The following is a 22208-nucleotide window of genomic DNA, read 5'->3' on the forward strand; positions in this document are numbered from 1 at the left end:
TTCAAAGACGCCTGGACCAGAGGTTATTATAACTTATGCATAATTCGACTGGGGGCCGACGTGCTGCGATCAGTCAGAGCAAATTTGTGGAAATGATAAATTATGCTGGGGATGTGTTACAATTTGTTCGTGTCCTGTTCGATAGATGTGTGCCGCAGGAATAGTTCACCCAAAAATTTAAACTGTATAATTATTTACACACTGTTATGTTCTAAACCTGTATGACTATCTTTCTTCCAATTAGCTTTCTAATGGCCATTTCATCCCACACTGTGAGACGGCATACATTATAGCACATCTGAAGTCAGTTCTTACACTGGACGAATGTTTTGTAGTCAGAGTGATTGTGTTGCTTGATTGACTGTGCCAAGCCCGTCTTAACACCACACTCATTAATCTACATCTGCTGTCATGGTTTGATATGAAAGAGAATAAATTAGACAAATCTTCTCTTCTGGCTGTGTCATGCCCCCTGTTGGCTGGGAGCAGATGGTGTAAGGGAGGGAGAGAGTTCTGGAAAGGAGTCAGCAGCTCAGATTACTTTTGGGATTAGAGTTTGGTTTAGGTTTGTTCAGTTTGGTTTGGACGTGCTGTGCACAGGATACGTCAGTGTCACCGAGTTTGTGTGGAAGAGCAGCATTGTATGTGAGCGCCCCCTTGTGACATTTTCAATTTGCTTGGGGCTGGAAGCCGTGACTTCTCAGATCATTAAAACATGAGGGTTTTTTACAGAATACTGTGCAGTATACACTGTATACTCCCTTTTTTTTTTTTTTTTTTTTTTTTTTAAACATTAAGTAAATCAGTAAGCATTATTTCACAGTAAATGTTTCAAACAGTAGTATGCTATATTGTTGCCACATTCTCTCATGACCTTATCATGTTTCATGCTTAATTCAGAGAGTGGCATCCAATTATCTTGATTTTGCATTTTTAATAAAATAATGAGTTAAGAAAGAGTTCAAGGGCTCAGTTTAAATTATCTTACCACCATACTACTCTTTCTGCCATATCTACAGTATGTATTGCAGAAGTAGTAAGATTATTATTTTTAATAATATTAATATTAATTTAATATTATCAGATTAAATTGCAAGATCTGTTTCTCCTTTTTTGTGCATTCTCAAAGGCCGCATCTGTACATACTACAGTATATATGGCAGCAATAGTAAGGGTGGTGGCAGTATGCTATTCCGAACATAGCAACGCACACTGCAGAAACAAACTCAAAGGCACTTCATTACACTCTTAAGCACACATTTCTGCTAATGCACACACATACAAACAAGCAAATGAAATAGATGTAAACAATGGACTATTGTTCATCAAAAGAGCACGCTTCTCATTGCATGAAACAAGCCACAGATCAAAGAACATTTGAAACAAGCTTCACAGCGGTATTTGTATTCTTTTTTTTTACTCCACTTTGTAAAGCAGCTCTTTTAAGAAGAAAGCGACTTTGATTCAGAGTAATGGCATGTGATACAGAATTATTTTCTTATTGGTTAATTACACATTTCTTTGAAGGTGCACCTCCTCTGAAAACAGTACAGAGTGAGGAAAACTGGGTACATTTCAATTGGCTGTTTGTCATTTCAGTGTGTTTCTGTGACGTAATCGCATTTATTAGTGCTGAACGTGATTACGGACTCTACGGGGAGCCTCATTGTCTGACTGTATTTAGCTCATCAAAGCTTTGCAGAGCCAGTGTGATATGGCAGGTGATAATCACGCAAACACTAAAAAAAAAAAGAAGCAAATACTGTATGTACACTTACATACTGCATACATAAATAGATGCATTTCATGAAAACATGTCTAGGTCTGATTTCACCTTAAAATTAAAATAAAAAAGTGTCAAGAAAATTAAACGTACTTTTGTACAATTAAGATTTTTGTGCATTATTTTCATAACAATTAAGCTGATTTGCCCTCAGAAACCTTATGTTTCACCTATGAGTTTCCCATTATTCTCAGTAGTGATTCTCATATGGTAATGCCAAATTATTTTACTGTATTACAGTTAAAATTACTGTAATATAATTTTATTTAAAATTGGTTAGCTTATTTTTTAATTTGTATATATTTCATTTATATTTCTTTAAAAAGCAAAAATTAAAGGCAGTACAAGGAATACTACCAAGATGTAAAAAATACTTCACAATATAATAATACATCATTATTTCTATTTATGTATTTGTTGTTTGTTTTACAGTAATGACAATACTGTTTTTTTTTTTTTGTTGTTTTTTTTTTACATTATGGTAATTTAAATGAGTAGGTGATGCTTAACTATCATGAAAAAAAACCTGGTGCAAATAATGGTATATGCTATTTAGTCCACAGTGTTAATAGTGGCACATATTATTTGCACCCCAATCCTGGTGCAAATAATAGTAGATATGAATTGCAACCAGGTGCAAATAGTTTCAGAGACTATTTGCACCCATATTTAAATACTAACATACAGTATGGGCATCAATGCATTGTGTTTATTGTGTTTATTTAGAGTCCCACAGACAAACTACATTAACCTCTACCCCTAAACCTAAACTTAACCTTATCTTAGAAAAAATAACCTTTGTTTTACTACAGTGACCACGGTTTCACGCGGGTACGAGTTCAAACGACAGACCCCGCCTCCGGATCAAACCCCTCTCTGCACTCCCCGACATTCACCTTGACAAAATCCCTGCTATGAAATCAACATTTATATTTATTTGTATCGATTATTTTAAGTAGTATTAAAGGAAATATTAAGAGTGGAAACAGGAAATCGGATGGGAAAAAGAGTGGGACAAAATGCAGATTTGAACTGCAGTTGCTAGGACAACAGTACACAATCACACACCGTCTTTGCACCCCACGCCACTGCAGCGACATCTGTTAGTTCATTTGTCGTATGTTTCTGTGGTTCCACCAGACTATTGGGGTGCAAAAAGCTGCCCTGTGTGGCAGATGCTATATACACCGGGGTGCAAATAGACACTGCGAAAAAATTATGCAAAAAATTATGCAAAAAAATAAAATAATAATGTGTTTAAATAATTGAATTTCTTTGTGTAATTTTTTATTTATTTATTTATTTTTTTTTTGGAGTGAAAATGACCTGGACATATTTTTGACATGTTTTATGAGATTCACCCAAACGCAGCACTTGTTTACATGTCACAAATTAGAAAGAAAACTCAACCATTGTGTAAGAGTGTGTGTTTCTCCGAGACACAAACAGATTTGGATCCGATAGTGTGATGGATCAGTGTGTGAATGAGGGATTGCACGATTGCAAGGGGTTCAGCTCCTTCATCACCTTTCCTCACCCCTTTTCCAAAAGAGATGGATGACATGGCCTGCAGCACCAATTTGACGGATGACAAGTTCAAAAGCAGACAGATGAGTGAATCAGCCCAGGTGGGCTATTTATAGCACACCAGCCTTTCATCCCCCTCCATCCTTGGCTCAGTTTTCCTGCTCATTTTTTACTCCATGAATTATAGCAGCTCTACCAGAGATATTGTACTTTTTCAGAGGTAACCAGACTGGTTTATGTCTCTGTCCCTAGAGCAGCTTTGGGACTCTCTGATCACTGTTTGGTTCATCTTCTTCCAACCTACAGACAGAAACTAAAATCTGCTAAGCCTGTAGTAAAGACTGTAAAGAGATGGACCAATAAAGCAGAGCTGGAACGATAAGCCTGCTTTGATTGCATTGATTGGAGTGTTTTTGAGGCTGCAGCCACCGGCCTGGATGAGCTCATAGATACTGTTACATCCTATATCAGTTTCTGTGAGGATATATGCATTCCTATTAGGATTTATTTAACGTTCAACAACGACAAACCATGGTTTACAGCAGAACTCAGGCAGCTTCCTCAGGTCAAAGAGGATGCTTACAAAGGTGGGGATAAAGTCTTGTACAATCAGGCCAGGAACACACTGAATAAGGAAATCAGAGTGGCTAAAAGAAGATATTCTGAGAAACTGAAAAACAAGTTTTTAGCTAATGACCCTGCATCAGTGTGGAGTGGCATGAAACAACTTATGAATTACTGGACTCCTACTCCCAACCCTGTGGTGGACCAACAACTGGCTGACGACCTGAATGAGTTCAACTGTAGATTTGAAAGGCCCGATCTCACACCCCACACCCGCCCTGACCTTCACTTCACACAAACACCAACACCTCCTGCAACTCCCATCCTCCCTCCTCCTGCTACTCAACCTGCATTTAAGATCTGTGAAGAGGAGGTGTGCCATGTCTTTCAGAAACAAAAGACTAGGAACGCTTCAGGCCCAGATGGTGTTTCACCTGCGTGTCTTAGATCCTGTGCTAACCAGCTGGCCCCCATCTTCACACAGATCTTCAATAGATCACTGGAGCAGTGTGAAGTCCCATGCTGCTTCAAATGCTCAATCATCATTCCTGTCCCAAAGAAACCAAATATCACAGGACATAATGACTACAGACCTGTCGCCCTGACATCTGTGGTCATGAAATCATTTGAGAGACTGGTGTTGGCCCACCTGAAGGACATCACTGGACCCTTTCTAGATCCCCTTCAAACAAGTCTGTCGAGGATGCAGTTAACATGGGATTGCATCATATCCTGCAACATCTGGACAGACCAGGGACATATGCAAGGATCCTTTTTGTGGACTTCAGTTCAGCTTTCAATACCATCATCCCAGCTATAATCCAGACTAAACTACACCAGCTCTCTGTTCCCACATCTATCTGTCAGTGGATTACAAGCTTTCTGATGGACAGGCAGCAGCTTGTGAGACAGGTGAAATTCACTTCCAGCACCTGTACAATCAGCACTGGTGCCCCCCAGGGATGTGTGCTCTCCCCACTACTCTTCTCCCTCTACACCAATGACTGCATTTCCAAGGACCCCTCTGTCAAGCTCCTGAAGTTTGCAGATGACACCACTGTCATCGGCCTCATCCGAGATGATGATGATTCTGCATACAGAAGGGAGGTTAAACAGCTGGCTGTCTGGTGCAGTCAAAACAACCTGGAGCTGAACATGCTCAAAACGGTGGAGATGATTGTGGATTTTAGGAGGTACACCCCAACACTGTCCCCTCTCACCATTCTAAACAGCACTGTGGCATCAGTGGAGTCATTCAGGTTCTTGGGCACTACCATCTCACAGGACCTTAAGTAGGAGACCCACATTGACTCCATTGTGAAAAAAGCCTAGCAGAGGTTGTACATCCTTCGCCAGTTGAGGAAGTTCAACCTGCCACAGGCGTGCTGATCCAGTTCTACTCAGCAGTCATTGAGTCTGTCCTCTGCACTTCAATATCTGTCTGGTTTGGTTCAGCTATGATATCGGATACCAGAACACTAAAAAGGACAGTTCGGACTGGAGGATTAATGATTGCCCCCTGCCCTCCCTTCAAGAACTATACACTTCCAGAGTGAGGAAAAAGGCTGGAAAAATCACTCTGGTCCCCACTCACCCAGCCCACTACCTTTTTGAACTGTTGCCTTCTGGCCGATGCTTCATAGCTCTGAGCACCAGAGCCATCAGGCACAGGAACAGTTTTTTCCCTCAGGCTATCCATCTCATGAACAGTTAAAACTGCCCCATTGAGCAATAATTATGTGCATTCACAGTCTAGTATTTTTATATTTATCCAACACATCCAACTTCTTCTGCCATTACATTACCTTGCACTGTATTAAACAGATTTGTTTTTAGTTTTGCACTACTTTTGTGTATGTGTGAATGTATGTATGTTTGTGTCTGTGTGTGTATATGTGTATGTATGTATGTATGTGTGTATATATATATATATATATATATATATATATATATATATATATATATATATATATATATATATATATATATAGTATGTATACATACTGTCTTATTGTGTATTCTATATATACTTTTTTCTATCAAATTTTTATTTATTTGTATTAACTTTTTAATTATTTTTTTTATTATTGTCTATGTTTTGTTGCTGTTTTGTATTGTTGTGCACTGGAAGCTCCTGTCAACAAGACAAATTCCTTGTATGTGTAAGCATACCTGGCAATAAAGCTGATTCTGATTCTGGTTCATCCATAATGAACTTGAAACAGACACAGAGGTGTGTGAAGAATGTATGATGCAAGGATGATTGGGTTTTTCAATTCTTCTTTTATCTTCACTTTTGCAAATCTATCATAACCAGGTTATCAGTCCCAGATAAAACTCCACTTTTCATATGTAGGCCGAGATGGGATTTACAGATTTTTTTCTCCCTCATTTTGTGCACGGACTGTGGTGGGAATTCTGGGGAATGAATTTAAACATGGTAAAATGGAGCTGAAAGTAGGCTACTACATTCTTATTGAAGGCATAATCAAGTTTGGCCAAATATTCACCCTTTTCCTGAATGTGAAAATGTTCCACGATTTATAACAGAAGCCGGATTTCATTTTCTGATCTCGCATCTGCGTGCATTCTTAACGGATAATGTAATGTTTAGTGTATTCAATTTATAAAAAATAAAAAAAAGGATGTGGCTCCAGTGCAGATACTTATAGATGACCTTTTTTTTGTTTGTTTGTTTTTGACAGTCCTCACCCATCAATAGTTCACCCAAAAAAGAAAATTCTCATCATTTACTAACCCTAATGGGTACCGCAGTCCAAATTCAAATTATTGGAGAGTTGTCTGCCCTGCCTCAGACTCTAAGCTCATGCGGGTTGCCAGAATTAGCCAACTCTGCATCCGTTTTAAAGGATTTCTGGGCTTTAAGCTATCTTCATCTTCCAAAGGCATCTCCAATATTTATCCTTGTTTTACTATGCCTCTGGTCATGGTGGTTTTTAGATGGATGGCGAGGCTTTTTAGGTCGGGTGGAATTTGTTATCTCTGATCCAGTTCGTTTGCTGGCTTCCACGGCTGCAGCACGCAGTGTTGTTTGTCTGCAAACTTGTTCAAATCTGGCAACCCGGCGGTGTTGAAATACTATTGGTGAGTGGGCAGTGGGCGGGATCACATAGGCCAAAACATAAACAGAAATTCCGGCCCAGAAACTTCAAAGTAGAATATACTGGCTGTAGCATTGTTATCGGAGAAGCCAGTATTTCAACTTAGCATGTTTCCTAAGTGTCTAATGACATATTATGGTCATTTTATGATTTAGTACAGTAAAAATATTACATATAGCATATAGCTACATATAGCTGTTCATCAAACAGATGCTAGCAAGCAGAAGTTGCGTTCGCCTGAAGAGGTAACCATAGCAACCCTACTGTCAAGTCAGTCTTTGTTTATCATTTTAATGTAGATTATCACTAGTATATCGCAAAAAAAGTTCAGTTTTGCTTTAGAAAGTCTTTTTGACAGTTTAATAGAAATTCCTTTAAAAGGGTTGGCCCCATAGAAAGTCATTACATAATTCACACACTGCAAATATTCAAAGTTAAAATGAGTGTTTTGTACTTCATGTATGCCGGAACAGAATTAAATCCAATCACAAAGGAATGATGTTCCTCTAAAAAAAAAAAAAACTTAAAGACAAAAATCTGCTAATAAAACTCCTACTTCTGAATTCTTCAGGCATCATGAGTATACACACACACACACACACACACACACATACTTTCACCATGGGAACCTGGTATATCTATTACTGGATTAGAGAGAAATATGGTATCTGCATCTGTCTTGCCCAAGGCCTGGTTGACTAATTGTCCTCTGTGCTCTTGCCTGTAGGTGGAATTAAGTGTCGAACTGGAGTTTGTCTCCGAATGTGCATGTGTGTCCAGGTATCTCCTACGTTGTGGGGACCAAATGTCCCCACAAGGATTGTAAAACATGAAATTGTTGACATTGTGGGGACAATCAGTCGGTCCCCATGAGGAAAAGAGCTTATAAATCATACTAAATTGTTTTTTGAAAATGTAAAAATGCAGAAAGTTTTCTGTGAGGGTTAGGTTTAGGGGATAGAATATAAAGTTTGTACAGTACAAAAACCATTATGTCTACGGAGTGTCCTCATAAAACATGAAAACATGTGTGTGTGTGTGTGTGTGTGTGTGTGTGTGTGTGTGTGCGTGTGCGTAATTAAGTGGGATTGTGTGTGTGTGTTTAACTCAGAGCTAAAAGAGAGGGCAATCATTTTTCTTTTCATGGAGTGTGTTTGTTTGTGGCCTTTACTCGAGGGCTACACAGACGATCAATGGAAGTGACTGAGTCAGATCTGGATTTAGACAAAAAAAAAAAATTCTGACAGTCCTCAAAGGAGACATTCTGTGTGTGGGTGTGTAAATAACATGTATGCTGTTACATGACTGCGCATAAGTGTTCATGGGTGAATCTCACAAAACCTGTCAAGAACATTACCGGTCCATATTTCACAATCTCCATTATTTTAATAATAATAATAAAAAAAGTAACAGGCTATGTGTGTTTATGTGCTTGTTTGTATGTTTGTGACCCTTCCCTCTCAGGTATGCAGACAGATACAGATGCACTGTGGTGAGAAGGTCAGTTAGCACAGATTGAAGCACAGGGCACCTTCACCCTCACTGCAGAAACCTGTGTTAGACATGCACCGGCAGTGCTAAGCGTTCCCACAACGTTCCATAGACATTTCAGAAACATTACTGCGCCATTATAGCATTTGACATGAGCGCCACACTGTGACCTCTGTGAGTGTCACAATGATGTTTTATCTGTTCATGTCTTGCAATGATACCATATTCTTTCTCTTTTCCCTCTCTCAATTTTATTGCACGTTGGCCTTTGCCATTTGATGAGGAGTTTTCCTTTGTGATAATGTCAGGGACACCTCATCAATTTGACCTTGCTTTCTTGCCATATGCTCAAATCATTTTCCTTGGAAATAGAAGTATGAAAGAGTGAAGGCTTTTATCACATTACAGCTTCTCTTTGTGGCTGCTCTGATATAATGCAGAAATAAATTATATGAGTAATTATATAGGGGAGACCAGGGCTAGTATTCAGACGTTGTACTACAGGGAATATTTCTCTGTTTATTTTTGAAAGTCATTTTCTGTATTGGCACATACAGTACATTTGTTCTCCATACAATCTTGGCTAAGCAAGTGTTGGCTACAATTTTTTTTTTTATAAATGTATAACATTTAAAGGACTATTCTAGGTTCAACACTAGTTAAGCTCAACTGAAAGCATTTGTGGCATAATGTTGATCACCACAAAAATTTATTTCGACTTCTCACTCCTTTTCTTTAAAAACATAAACAATCTGGGTTACATAGGCACGTACAAGGGAAGTGAATGGGGCCAATCGGTAAACGTTAAAATACTCACAGTTTCAAAAGAAGTAGGAAACAATAAGCATATTAACATGACTGTAGTGTTCTAAAATCGCTTACTAACCTTTTTTGTTTAAAGTTTTATGCAATTTTACAGATTTGTTGCCATGACGATGTAACGCGAAACCTGGAAACCCTAAAACAACCGTAAAAATTAAGATTTATACAACTTTACAGTATACAGGTTGTTACAATTTTTTGTTACAGTATTACTTAAATAATACACAAGTTTTAACAGTAGAATTAATATAAGTGTGTAACGGGGTTCATAAGATGTGCAAGGAGGAAGCTGGAACCGGCAGAACAGTCAACATAACTTTAATGGTATAAATCAACTTAAAGAAGCATAGAAACGCACACACAGTGGCCGCGTGTCTCTCTCTCTCTCTCTCTCTCTCTCTCTCTCTCTCTCTCTCTCTCTCTCTCTCTCTCTCTCCACCGGCTCGTCTTTATCCCCCTCCCGGCTGATTAGGACAATTCAGCGTCGGGCGTGCATCCTCATGGCCCGGCCACACCCTCCTCCTCGTCACACTCCTCCACCACCCATTTCAGGCTTGGGAAACCTCCGGCATGTTGTACGGAATGTGTTGTTCTTCCGGCCATCCTTCTGCCGGCAGGTCTTCCCCACCTCTCTGGAGCCCTGGGAGTGAGGAGGGGAGGCATAAAGGGCATAAATTCTCCTCTCTGCTCAGAAAGGGGCAATATGCATTGAGACTGTGAATCACCATAAACAGAAGAAGAAGAATGGGAAAGTGAAACTGAAGTGGAGATTGACTGAGAAGGGAGGATAATTTATAGTTATAAAATTAAATTAAAAAAAAGGATTTTAATATTGATCTGTTTCTCATCCACACCTATCATATCACTTCAGAAGACATTGATTTAACCACTGGAGTCGTATGGGTTACTTTTATGTTGCCCTTGGATTTTGGTGCTTCAAAATTTTGGCACCCATTCACTTGCATTGAATGGACCTACAGAGCTGAAATATTCTTCTGAAAATCTTCATTTGTGTTCAGCAGATGAAAGAAAGTGATGCACATCTGGGATGGCATGACGGTGAGTAACTGATGAGACAATTTTCATTTTTGGGTGAACTATTACTTTAACTTGTATTGAACCTGGAATATTCCTTTAAGACACCTGTGACAACTTGACCCAATCAAAATTTGAACACTTCCATCGACCTGACATTTATGGAAAAATATCCTTGCACTGAGAACACAGATCAACATTTTGATTTAAAATCAATCTTCATTATATAATTGACCCTTACCTGAATGTATGCCAGTGTGGTTTTATTGTACAAAAATAAGATGATTGTCATTTTAGTTTAAAGGATAGAATTCACAAAAATAATTTTAATTTAAGAGGGTTTTGTGTTTGAAACCAACATCCAAAACTGCTACAGAAAATGTTTTTGTAATTGGAGTTCTTTTAGTTACTGAGATATGAAAACTAGGCCCGGTCTCCCCAATGTATAACCACACATTCAGCAGGATGGGCTGATGACCCCAGAGTCAAGTATGTGTGTGTGAATCATAAATGTTTCGCTGAAACTAAGCGTAACTTTAGCAGTTATAGAACATTAAATATGGCATGTCTGTGGACAAATGTACTCATTTGCATACTCTCTCCCTCCTCCCTCACACACAACCACACACACACCTGCTACAGGTACTTAGAGACACTAATGTCTTATCATCTTTATGTGGACTCCACTTTCATCTAATTTTCTCAGATCATTAGCGCTGATGCTAGCAATAGCCCAGTTTCAGCAAGCCTCCTAAATCATTTCTTTGAGACACAATGTTGTTGTACTGACACACTAACAAAATGACAAGCCTGGTGTGCCATTGTGTGGTTGAATTGTCTGTAGCTTGAAAAACATTTTTTTATTTTTTTTATTTCTTCAGTTCAATTGGTTGGGTCATTAACATCCACATATAATAACAGTTATGCCATCATAATTATGCTGATTAGCACTTTGCCACAATGAAAGTCCTGTTAGAACGTAAGGAGAAAAAAACAACAAACACATTAAAATCTCTTTAGGAAATAACCAAATCACAGAAGCAAGCAGCCAACGCTTCAATTATGGCTGGAATAGTTGCAGTTATTATTCCAATAGTTAATTTTGTTTCTCCTGCCCTTTATGCTGAGAAAGAGAACAGAGAATGGAAATTTGTCAGGAAGGGCTAGTGCTGGAAATATCATTGAAACTAATTAAAAGTCTTCAAGAGTGTCGAGTAGAGAGAGAAGAGGGAGTTTTGGTGTTATGCAATTTTGTATACATTATCATTTTGTCCTCTCTTCTGTGATATCGATCATTCACTCTAAGCGGTAACAGCCACAGTGGGGGAATGAGATTGCTCTAATTGATTGGGTTATAAGTGTCCCGTGTTTGTCCATGATAGCTCATTCACTCTCCTCTATTTCATTGTCACATACTCTAGTATCCAAAATGTGAGACCACTAGTGAAAATGCTCATTTATAGCATTTTCATTAGTGGTATAACATTTTGGGTGCAAAGTTTAATAAAAAAGATTGCTTCAGTTTCACAATTTCTTAGCATTTGGTACTGTATGTCCCCCTTGTGCATTTGCGCTGGCATGGTCTCCACAATTTCCTGCAAAACCTGATGATCCATGGTAAACACTTTACAGTAAGGTAGCCTACTATTTGTTAACATTAATTAATGCATTAGGTTCCAACAATAAGGCTACGTTTTACAGTATTTATTAATCTTTTTAATGTTAATTTATCAAAATACTATTGTTAATTTTTTGGTAATGTTAGTTTATAATGCATTAACTAATGTTTATGAATAAGTGCTGTAAAAGCATTGTGCATTAATTGATAGTTCATGTTAACTAATGCTTTAACTAATGTTAACAAATACTACCTTATTGTGAAATGTTACCGATCCATGTTATTCCGACATATTTTGAAAGTGTTTCCAAGAGCATCTTGTGTTCTTTAACAGGAGCTAGGAAATCTGACCTTTTGTACGAAGAAGATTTCATGGTCAATATCAAAAATGTACTTAGATTTGATTAGTGATGTAGAAATAATCCACAATATTAAATATCTTAAATCTTACATTTTTTTCTTCATTATATGTAATACATTTTCTGTATATTAAATCCTAATATATGTCTGATTTATGCAAGCTACTGTGACTGTAATTTCTTGGTCTACAAAAGAGATGTCACAAATTTGCTTATATTTGTTTAGTGACCTAGAATTTATGTAATCTTAAACATTTCTTCTTCATTTTACGTTAAAACTTTTCTTCATCCTTCAAGGAAAAGTTCACCTAAAACTGAAAAATCTATCATTTTCTCACCCTCATGCCATCCCAGCTAACTTTCTTTCTTCAGCAGAACGCAAACAAAGATTTTTAGAAGACCATCTCAGCTCTGTAGGTCAATACAATGCAAGTGAATAGTGATCAGACCTTTTGTAGCTCCAAAAATCACATAAAGGAAACATAAAAGTAATCCATATGCAACCTGGTCTCATAGAATGAACGTTTCTCTATATACATTTTTGCAAACTGACTTGTATGTGCCGCTTTCTACGTTTCGCTTCAGTTTCCTGTTGAAATGAACACTAGAGGCGCTACAACAACTGTGTGGTTTAATCACTGTCACACAAATCACAAGCACAATTGCTGATACTTTAACACATGATTTGAAAAACAAAACTTTTTAACACTTGTATTACAGACCCACCTACATATCCACACACTTATTCCTATGTCATTAGCTTGCTTGGTAGCTCACCTGACTATCCACCAAGTGAAAGTGGCATAGAAGTGACACAAAATGATGTGGTTGTTTCAGAAATGTGTTTTCTTTCTTTTTTTTTTTTTTTTTTTTTTGCATTTTAAAACACTATCGGTTAGCGTTAGGTGTTGGTTAAGGGTAAGGATGTCTATTTTGTTAAACTCTCATTTATCTTTTCGTACACTATTGGTTAGGTTTAGGGTAAAGTTTTTGGTTAGGGAGGAACATTGTACCTATAAAAACCTCCATCTAAAATTCACCTTATAAACCTCGTCTGATTACAACCTCATTTTGCACGGTTGTGGCACACCCCGCTGGACATTTCATTTGAAAACTGCAGCCAAACGTGTAATGAAGCATGTAATTTCAGTTTTACAAAAACATTGCAATGCTTACATAAATTTCATGTGACCAGGTTGTACATATGACTCCAGTGTTTAAATCCAGTGTATGTTCAGAAGCAGTATAATAGGTGTGGGTGAGAAACGGATCTAAATTAAGTCCTTTTTTACTCTATATCTCCATTTTAACTTTCACTTTCATATGTGAAAGTGGAGATTTAGAATAAAAAAATGACTTAAATATTGTTCTGTTTCTCAGCAGTACCTATTATATCGCTTCTGAAGATATGGATTTAACAACTGGAGTCTTAAGAATCATTTTTATGTTTCCTTTGTGATTTTTGGAGCTACAAAGGTATGATCACCATTCACTTGCATTGTATGGACCTAATGAGCTGAGATATTCTTCTAAAAATCTTTGTTTGTGTTCTACTGAAGAAAGAAAGTCATGCACATCTGGGATGGCATGAGGGTGAATAAATTATGAGAAAATTTTCATTTTTGGGTGAACTATCTCTTTTAGATCCTAAAACTTTTTTTCCCAGTTTAAATTAAAAAAAATAAAAAATTAAAAAATTGTGTATATATATATATATATATATATATATATATATATATATATATATATATATATATATATATATAAATGTAAAATTTAGGTTCCAGAGGTCTGTGGTGTCAGACTTTTGGACCCTATTTTATCCAAACCAACCAGATTTTACCATCAACAATAGCAAAAAGATGCTCCTCTAAATCTAATCACTTTTCAAATACCCTGAGCCATGACACCAGCAACCCATCTGTGTAAAAATGGCTGATATAATATACAATGAACATCAGGTGTTATTTTCTGGTGTAACAGTTCGGGAAAAGAGGATGCGGGAACCGAATTTACAATCAACAAAACTTTAATCAAACAGAACATCAAACTGAAAACACAGCAACATAAACACACACACAGAGCAGCCGCATGTGTCTCTCTCTCTCTCTCTCTCTCTCTCTCTCTCTCTCTCTCTCTCTCTCTCTCTCTCTCTCTCCCTCTCTCTGGCATCCCCGGCTCTTCCCTTATCTCCCTCCCGCTGATTAGGTAACTCAGCACCGGACATTTATCCTGAGAGGCAGAGAGAGACAGAGGAGAGAGAGAGAGAGAAAAGAAACGCTCTTCTATGGCTCCTGCAGGCACCCCGCCCACCCAGTCCTCAGCCACTCCTCCGTCCCCTGGCGGACGGCAGCAGTTCCTCCGGCTCCTGGCAGACGGCAGCGGTTCCTCCGGCTCCTGGCGGACGGCAGCGGTTCCTCTGGCTCCTGGCGGATGGCAGCGGTTCCTCTGGCTCCTGGTGGACGGCAGCAACTCCTTCATCCCCTGGTGGATGGCAACGGCTCCTCCTTCTCCTGTTGGATGGCAGCAGCTTCTCTGCTTCCCGGAAGACGGCAGCGGCGAGTTCTCCTGGAATGCGTGCCCTTCCTTCTTTCCAGGGTTTCGGCACCAATGTAACGGATTCAAGAATGGCAAAGGAGGAAGCTGGGACCGGATTGACACAACACGTAGACATTTATTGCACATACACTTTTCAATGTCACACAATAAGGCTTTTCACAGTACACACGCGGCTTTTCAGCAGACACGTTCAACATAAAGACACACACAAACACATCGCTTGATGTGTCTCTCTCTCCCCGTCTGTCACTGTCTCCCCTCCGTAAATACTACCACCGCCCCTCACTGGAACGTGAGACCGGTGTGGCACACAGGGGGAACTTATTCACCACTTATCTTCCTGGCCTCGCTCTGCCCTGAAGCCGCTCGGCCCCGCCCTGCTCGCCACATACTCCCATTGCCAAACTCAGGTCAGAGAATTCTCCGGCTTGTGACATACTACCCCCCCCCCAATTTCTAGGGTGGGAGCATTGGTGTGTCAGGATGGTCTCCGTGTCCGACCCGCACGTGCCTGGGTGTGAGAACAGGACGGGTGGGGGGGGGTCTTTCGTCCGCGACGCCGGGTGATGGCACTGGATCCCTCAGCCATCCCTTTCGATTGCCGGTTGACACAGTGCTCCAGCACCACCGGATCGAGCGCTCCCTCAGCGTCGAGACCCACAGTCAGCGGCGAGGACTCCTTGATGGCGCATCCTTCCTCCATCCCAGATTTCGGCACTAGTGTAACAGTTCAGGAAAGGAGGATGCGGGAACCGAATTAACATTCAACAAAACTTTAATCAAACAGAACATCAAACTGAAAACACAGCAACATAAACACACACACAGAGCGGCCCATGTGTGTGTCTCTCTCTCTCTCTCTCTCTCTCTCTCTCTCTCTCTCTCTCTCTCTCTCTCTCTCTCTCTCTCTGGCATCTCTCTTCCCTTATCTCCCTCCCGCTGATTAGGAAACTCAGCACCGGGCGTGTATCCTCACAGCCTGGCCATGCCCTCCTCCTCGTCACATTAGGTTTTTATAATATTTGTTTACATTTATGGAATGTCAAACTTTTTGCCTACACCTATTATGTTCGAGTCTGACCCGGGGTAAATAATGCTGGTTTTCAGTGCAGCTGTGAAGCTTCTCTTGAGTGAAGGGTGTCACAAGATCTCTCTCTTTCTCTTTTAAAGAGTTAATAAACATTATTGTTACTTTTACTTTATCAAAATCAGCAAATATTTCACCTAAAAGAGACATGTGAATAAAAATATGAAGGCGATCATTTTAGGCGACCATTTTTCAAGGGCTCTACTTCCAGAAGTACAGAAACTTTCACTGGAAGTAGCAGACATCTAATGCATTGCATACAATAGGCTTTCAGCAAAATATTTATCATGTTGATGTAGAGTTTTTAGAAATGTGTTTATGAAATATTATATGCACAGCTTTATTGGGTTAATATTTGCAGGTATTATACACAGACCTGAACATACTGCCAAAACTGTGTGTAGTGCGCACACACACACACACACACACACACACACACACCCACTCACACACACTTAGTTATTTGTAGTTGTTCAAATGCACAGTGTTGATTTGACAATACTGACAATGTATTTGCTGTACAATAATATATGTTCTTTTTTGCAATATTCTTAAGGTTGTTGCAGAATATTTATAGTTTTTCTTTCAGACTAATTGAACTTGTAAGTAATATGAAAATCAGCATATTTTAAATACTGTAAATCCTTCCAGTAAAGCTAAAGATTTACTGTATATCTATTGTACATGTGTAGTACCACATCTCACAAATAGGTGCTCTTTCCAGTTAAAATGCTACTATAGAAGCCTTTATTTAGTGTGAAAACATGTAGGTAAACCTATGCCAATTTTCATGTTCATAATTTATAAATAAGTGTGCTGTAAATTTACTGCAAATCTGATAAACTCTGTACGGGTCATTTTTGACCCGAACATCACAGGTGTTATTATTTTTAAAGATAACAGAAGGGTGAAAGTCAAGCACTGTAGCATTTGTGATACTCTTTAGTATATTGAAAGACAGGTGCATGTGCAGATGACATGCACAGATGCAGACCGTCGTATGTCTAGAAAAACTGAACTACACACAGACAGTCCAGTGTTCTGTGCTGATTACGAAATTTGCGCACTATGCACAAGATGTGGCGGCAAGCGAGAAACCAAAGTACTGTATACTTTGGCCTTTAGTGTGTCTTGGCAAAAATCTGACTGGTTCATTTCAGTCAGAATAAATCATTTACATGACATTTTAAAAAGAATATTTATTGTTTTAGCCCAACTTAAATCAAACTTTTAAAGTGCATGTAAACATAATTAGTGTTTCAGGGTGGAACTTCAAGAGTAGGACAAAGGAATTTCACTTAAAAATTAAAATTTGGGAGGGGCATGTTCATTTAGTCCAACTAATCAGAACACAGAAATATGTAAACAGATGTTTATTTAACTTCTGACTTTCCTTTCTCACTTTCTGCTCCAAATCTTCATTTATTTCCATAATTAGGTCTAGAGTGGCGAATTTAGTGCTTAAATCAAATCTCAAACTTCCATTACAGGCAGCAGGACCAGCATCACAATTGCTAGTTCTGTTTAGGGATTTAAACAAACTCCTAACCATAACTATTAAATTTCAACATGTTAGCTATCCCACACTCTTCGTGCTACAAACAAGAATGATACCTCAAATTGTACGGCTCGTTGAGGAGAGGCATAATACAACTTTTCTAAATTATCAGATTTAGGATTTTGTTGCTTGGTGGATGATAATACGGGATTAAAAAATCCCAGATTATATTTAGGGAACCAAGCCATATCAAGGGACCAGAGTATCACAGACTTGGAAGTGGACTTTTTTCTTGGGCCAGTAAGCAACCACCCTGAACACCCTAGCAACCACCCAAAAAACCATAGCAACTGCATAGAATTGCTCTAAAACCCACTCAGAACACCTTAGTAACCACATTGCAACACCTCACTATAAACTATCATTGTGGCGGCGAGTTTTGCGCAGACAAGCACCAATCACGTGTTGCAGAAGGTGTATATGTTTTGTTTACTTTTATTGCTTTCTTATATTATTTAATATTAAGTAGATTATATATACATATGAATACTGTTATCAAGAGTGTAAAAATTTAAGTCTGAGCTTTAAACAGTCAAAAACACAAAAACAGTTCAATTGAATTTCATTATATTATGGTGTGTGCCTGTGAAGAAGAGTTGGAGCCTTAGTTAAATGGAACAGTCATATCATTAACTCAGTCTTTAAATATTCTAATAAGCACTGCATTACTTAAGCTTGATAAGTGTATTTCTTCTCCAATCATGAAGCAGTAGTTATTCAGCCAGTGAGCTTGCCGTTTTTTAATCTCACTCTCTATATCTCTCCATACACCCCTCTTAGTTCATTTCACATAACGTTAGAGCTGAGAGTGGGGATATGGACTCTACAGTTAAAGGAAAAATATAGGGAGTGCAACCACAAATGCTGAAGTATAGTACTTTAGTGTTCTGCCCTACTCTTTTTGTATTTATCTGTTTCTCTTTCATCCTCTATTTGAATTCATATATCCCCTGTAATCTGCAGGAAAAGTGTGAAGGTGTGTGTTTGGGTGTGCATTCTTTTACAGCTGTTTACTTTTAGACTTTCAGACAATGGGTACTTTTTGATGACCTGTTTCTTCTACTGGCTGATTAGATCGTAATTGCATTGTGGCTGTCAAGGTGCTCTCAAAGTTTCTTGCAGAGGAAGTGATAAATCCACAGTGTGTATTCATGTAGGTTGTTTCCTCTTTTATCAAGTTCTCCAGCAGGTAGACTGTCTAGCTTGTGTTCATCCATCACAGTGAAACATATATTCATTTGCATATTCATCTTATGTTATATGATATATTATTCTAGTTGGTTGGATGGATGGATGGTTGGATTACACAGAGTTACAGTTGATAATGTTGGTCTTGGTTAAGGCATTCAGATTAACCCTAAACCATTTCTGTAGAATAACAGTATACTGTAAGTTTCATATAGTAAATGTCTTTAGCTCAGTATTAAATAATAGTAGTCAATGGAGAGTCCCCAGTCCCACAAGGATAGAAAAACAAATGTGTGTGTGTGTGTGTGTGTGTGTGTGTGTGTGTGTGTGTGTGTGTGTGTGTGTGTGTGTGTGTGTGTGTGAGAGAGAGAGAGAGAGAGAGAGGGGCTGGTGTGGGTCAGCTGGGTTATAGGGATGCTGTCATATGTAACAACACTGGACATTGAGCAGTGAGAACATGACAAATGCAGAGAGCAAATTAGACTACTTGCTGTGCCCTCTAGTTCACTACACACACACACACACACACACACCTGGCTGACACAGAGCAAAGTCAATCGCTTTTATTACAGTCAGGCTGGGCATGGAGTGTTTGAATGCAGCTCTCCATACAACACACACACATTGCAGATAATAGCTTGCCTTAGTATGCGTATTTGGATTAGCAGATACCGGCCAACATATTCATCATGTACACAAATCTAATTATGAGGATAATTGCCTACAAGGGACTTTATTGGTCCCTTATAATGAGTCTATTGTCTGTCGGTCCAGGGGATCACAAAGCTCTGTATTGATCAGTCGTGAATGCCATCATAGCTCGTACAACCATTAATATGGATATTTTTCAGCGCTCGGAATGACTGGGTCATTGCCATCAATAGTGCCAACCACAGTATAAAAGCAGAAACGAGAGACTTTTAACTCTTTGCATGTATTGCCGTAACTCTCTCTTAATATCTCTCTCTCTGTCATTGTTAATTACAGGCGTTTAATTGGAGAAGTTGACTCTGTGCTGTGCGTAATTATGGCTCAGTCTTTCAAGGCTTTGTCGCATTGGGCCTCTTGAGCTCATATTCTCATTGCCATAATTCAATTAGATTCTTCACTAAGAGCACCAAGCATCTCAGCAATGATAAAGACATGCTATAATCTCAGCCAGCACCATAGCTAGTGGGGTGAAACTGGTAATGATTCTAGGGGCCCAAAGGTCCAGGGGGACCCAAAACAAATTCAAAACTGTATTATTTTAATAGGAAAGGGGCCCAGAGCAATACATGGTCAGGGGGCCCATAATTCCCTGCTACGGCCCTGCTCTCAGCTTTTAGAAATACACAAAGTTTTTCATTCATGTTTTCTTTAAATCAGCACACAATGGCTCTGATAAGTATTTGGACACTTATGCCACACTTGAAAAATGTCTGAATGCCATTGCACCAAAAAACAAAATATCAAACTAAGTGCAGTCGGAAAACAAATGTTAGTAGACATTTTCACACCACTAACTTCACTTTTCTTAGCTTACTTTGTAGTCACTTTTAACCAATTGTTCCAAGGGTCAGTTGGAAATGTTGAAAATACCAGTTGATAGAAATAGCATGGTACTGAATTATTTACATCATACAGTATACCTTGGTATTTCCATAGTGCTCCGAGATGCTTCAAAGGATTCCATAGAACCACATGTACTGCAGAAGGTGTATATGTTTTGTTTACGTATATATATTATTTAAGATTGTGTCGATTATATATACATATGAATACTGTTATCAAGAGTGTAAAAATTGAAGTCTGAGCTTTAAACAGTCAAAAACAGTTCAATTGAATTTCATTATATTGTGGTGTGTGCCTGTGAAGAAGAGTTGGAGCCCACACAGACTTAGTTAAATGGAACAGTCATATCATTAACTCAGTCTTTATATATTCTAATAAGTACTGCATTTGTTAAACTTGATAAGCGTATTTAATCTCTAATCTGTCCGTATCTTCTTGAAGCAGTAGTTTCAGCCAGTGAGCTTACCATTTTTTAATATCACTTTCTGTATCTCTCCATACACCCCTCTTAGTTCATTTCACATAACGTTAGAGCTGAGAGTGGGGATATGGACTCTACAGTTAAAGGGAAAATGTAGGGAGTGCAACCACAAATGCTGAAGTATAGTATTTTAGTGTTCTGCCCTACTCTTTTTGTATTTATCCGTTTCTCTTTCATCCTCTATTTGAATTCATACATCCCCTGTAATCTGCAGGAAAAGTGTGAAGGTGTGCATTCTTTTACAGCTGTTTACTTTTAGACTTTCAGACAGTGGGCGCCTTTTGATGACCTGTTTCTTCTACTGGCTGATTGGATCGTAATTGCATTGTGGCTGTCAAGGTGTTCTCAAAGTTTCTTGCAGAGGAAGTGATGAATTCACAGTGTGTATTCATGTAGGTTGTTTCCTCTATTATCAAGTTCTCCAGCAGGTAGACTGTCTAGCTTGTGTTCATCCATCAGAGTGAAACACATATTCATTTGCATATTCATCTCATGTTATATGATATATTATTCTTGTTGGATAGATGGATGGATGGAACCATGGTACATGTCCAAAAAACATAGCATTATGATGACCCATGTCCAAAAACATGATATTATCATGACACATGTCCAAACACATAGTATAATCATGGTACTTGTCCAAAAAAACTTGGCATTTTCATGTTTTTTTATTTTTTTTATTTTTATTTTTTTATCATGGTGCATGCCAAAAAACATAGTATAATCATGGTACATGTCCAAAAATCACAGTGTTAGTACCTTTTTGTGTATATGCAACTGGTATTACAATAGTACTAATTTTTAAGTACAACCAGTAAACATTACCTTCAAGATATTCATGTAAGCTGTCAAATTAACACCTGTTAAGCAGCTAAAGTGGGATGGTGTTGTCTTTGTTTCTATTATGAAGTCTGAGACACTGACAGATTGTGATCATTTGTAATGCATTGGCCTGCTTTAAAAAAGACAAAGAGGTGGTGCTGTAACAGAAGGGCTTTGTGTATGTTTGTTGGAACGAGGATGAAATCATGTCAGAACTTTGTGTTCCAAAGACATCACGTGTACGCCATTTTCAGATTATGTTATGTCGTGGTATATGAATATATAGGATAACTGTAGTGGTTATTATATTAATGTCATTTTAAAATAGATAGTTGTTAAAATTAGGTAAAAAAAACTTGATCTAATAGTATGCAACACACACACACACACACACACACACACACACACACACACACACACTGCTCTTTCCACCACATGTGAATAATCATTTTCTTAAACATTGAGTTAAAATTTGAAGGATGAGGAAAAAAAGCCTGAAGGTCAAATATATATATAATTAATAATAATAAAATAAAAAAACATTCACTCTAAATTGGAGAGTGAGCGCTTGTCATATGCTGTATGGTTCTTTAGTGCCCCCTAGTGGTATCCTGTAAATCTGTTTTACAAAGGAA

General features: G+C 38.4%; 1 protein-coding gene across 3 annotated transcripts in view; it reads left to right on the forward strand.

Annotated features, from left to right (window-relative positions):
* The window catches only part of LOC127436854 (potassium voltage-gated channel subfamily D member 2-like), a 177217-nt gene that overhangs the window by 136624 nt on the left and 18385 nt on the right, over window positions 1-22208 (forward strand). The window lies entirely within an intron of this gene.

The sequence above is a fragment of the Myxocyprinus asiaticus genome, chromosome 47 (genome assembly GCF_019703515.2).
Source record: "Myxocyprinus asiaticus isolate MX2 ecotype Aquarium Trade chromosome 47, UBuf_Myxa_2, whole genome shotgun sequence".
Taxonomy (NCBI): domain Eukaryota; kingdom Metazoa; phylum Chordata; class Actinopteri; order Cypriniformes; family Catostomidae; genus Myxocyprinus; species Myxocyprinus asiaticus.